Genomic DNA, 2,575 nt, shown 5'->3' on the forward strand with positions numbered 1-2,575 from the left:
TTAATGATGTGTTAGGGGTGGTCTTTATTCATGTATCGTCGAGACAGTAGTAGTGCTTTCTTATTCGTTCAGATGATAGGTGGGCCAATGACTCTAGTTGCTTTTCCGGCTGTCATGTCCTCTGACGGCTATATGGTTGATTTTCTTTCCAATCTTTTGATCAGGGGGTAGCTTTTATCATTGTTTGTGATTCATGAAAAGTCTTCTTATTGGGGCATCTCTTAGGCAACTTGGGGCTCGGCTATGCTATAGCATTAATATGGCTATTGGCAGGCAAGTTTTAGTTACTCTACCTATGATTTTGATTTCTACAGGCTAAGGTTGAATCCAAATGACCTTCCTGTAAACCTTAGGTGATAGTGGCTTGATCAACTGTAAATTTTTTATCTTTGATTTCTAACATTTCTCTCTGGAATCTCAATGAAATTTTTGTGAAGCACATCAAGCTCCTGCCTAAGCTTCAAAGGATTCTTTCTGTTTTTCAAAACTCTATGTACTCTAGTGAATTCGATGATGAATATTCTTTTTTAATTCGGCAAAGGAAGTGATAGCTTTTGGTGGGAGGCATGAGAAGCATCGAAGAAATGCCTTCTTGAAGGTGACAAAAATAGGTGACATTTGAGAGCACCATTGATGTGGTCAACTCAAAGTAGGCTATGTGATCGGCATAGTCCGTGCTTCCTTTGTATGGTCCAGGTAAGGTATTTTGAATTTTAACAGAGGTATTATATCTGTAATATGTCTGCATAAGGCATTTTGCAGTGACGGCCTTGGCATTTCAATTCTCCTATGTAAGGAGTGGTCTTTTTTATGGTTACTTGATGGCGGTTTCGTCTGTAGCTTGTGTAATGGTTTGAACCTTAATATACCTTCCAGCAAATTGTTCCTCAGCATAGGTCTGAGAGCCTGCTTAAAGCTCCCTGATCATCCTTGTGATTCTTACCTGCTTTCCTCCATCTTTCTGGGCTATTTATTAGCTCTGAATTCCTGATTCTCCATGTTTGCGGATGTTTCTTTGTCTTTATGCTCTGCTTATGTAGTGTCTGGTTTTTGATTTGTCACATCAATCGACGTTTACCTGACTTTCGCAAAATGTCAAATCTAAATTTTTACAGGTAACACCTGAACTCATAAAACTTTAAGAGTTTAGCAGAGAAAAGAGTCAAGTGAGAGAAAGAGAGAGAGAGAGAGAGAGAGATCAGAGACTGGCTTTGAGGATTTTATTGCCAATATAAATTGCCTGCAATAACTATCCTCTAAAGTGGCTCTTTGGCTCAGTTTTTATAGCGTTTTGGATCTCACAGCAGAGGCTTCATTTTAATTTTATATAACAAATTAATAGAAAATACACAAGAAGACATACAGATATGTGGACATAATGATCAGAATATGAGTCCACATGGAGAGTCCCTTAGGTGAGTGATTTGGAGTAGTCATCGGTTGTCTTTTTCCTTTTTTTAATTTGTTTCAGCGGAGATGTGGATACCAAAGCTATACCTTTCAAGCTCTGCATTTGCAAACTGTGGGTCCGAGACATGAGTTGAATTTGTTGATTCTGTGGAATCTCATCCTCTTTTCGTTTTTTCCTTATGCATCTAATTAAACACTCTTTTTTTTTTTTTTTTTTGCAGATATACTCCATGTTTTTTCTTTTATACTGACTCCTTTTTTTTTGTTTTTGTTTTGCAGATATACTCCATGTTTTTTCTTTTATACCTAGAGATCTCAATTTTATTGAGCACACTCAGAGTACAGGTTGGAAAGTGTAAGTCTATCATAGCTTCCTAATAATAATAATTTTTCAGGATTTTTTATAATTTTTTTAAAATTCAACACTACTAATTATTCTTTTGTAATGCAGGAACCAGAGGGCTAAGCCGATCATCATTGATCCTGGTTTATATTTGTCAAAGAAGTTTGATGTTGTTGTCACTAGTGAACGACGAGAGCTGCCAACATCTTTCAAATTGTTCACAGGTATGTAGGTTTGGTTTCCCCTGTATTTTGATCGTCTCTGGCTCTTTGTTTGTTATATTTCATCTTATATAATTCACTTATTTTCTTGCCAATCTGTTCCGTGTCAATAATTGATTATCCCCTCTTTAGCAAGTTGGGGTGATGAGTACTCTTTATTCCATGCTGGATAAACTTGGGATATGGATTATGATTGTTTAGCATTACCTTCCAGTGCCTGCATTGAAGCTCAACTGGCCGCTTTGAACGGGGCTAGTCAATGCCATGAGCTTTAAGCGGTGTTTGATAGCATACTATTAATAGGATTTAGCGATGGATTTAGCTTAAATATTTGGCTTAAATCCAACCAAACTCAAAAAAAAGCTGAACATTAAATCCAACGCTTCATTAAATCAAATTTTCTTGTGTTCTATCTGTTTTTTCTCGCTTTTCGTCTCTTTCCCAATGTAATTCCGGATTTATTAAATTTGATTGCCAGACAGATTTATTCCGTTTTCACTCGCAAACTCTTCTGTCGAAGATAAATCCAAATTTATCAGATTTGATAAATCCTACTTAATGTAAGTCTAAGTTGCAACTAAACACCGCCTTAAACTAAGTT

At 36.5% G+C, this 2,575-nt stretch overlaps 1 long non-coding RNA gene across 1 annotated transcript; it reads left to right on the top strand.

Moving 5' to 3' along the window:
- Positions 1–391: 391 nt before the first annotated feature.
- On the top strand, positions 392–2,242 carry LOC110037487. The gene is made up of 3 exons (XR_002295344.1): positions 392–696; positions 1,690–1,765; positions 1,862–2,242. It is a non-coding gene; the product is annotated as an uncharacterized LOC110037487 (long non-coding RNA).
- The last annotated feature ends 333 nt before the right edge of the window (positions 2,243–2,575 follow it).

The sequence above is a fragment of the Phalaenopsis equestris genome, unplaced genomic scaffold (assembly GCF_001263595.1).
Source record: "Phalaenopsis equestris unplaced genomic scaffold, ASM126359v1 Scaffold220217, whole genome shotgun sequence".
NCBI classification, from domain to species: domain Eukaryota; kingdom Viridiplantae; phylum Streptophyta; class Magnoliopsida; order Asparagales; family Orchidaceae; genus Phalaenopsis; species Phalaenopsis equestris.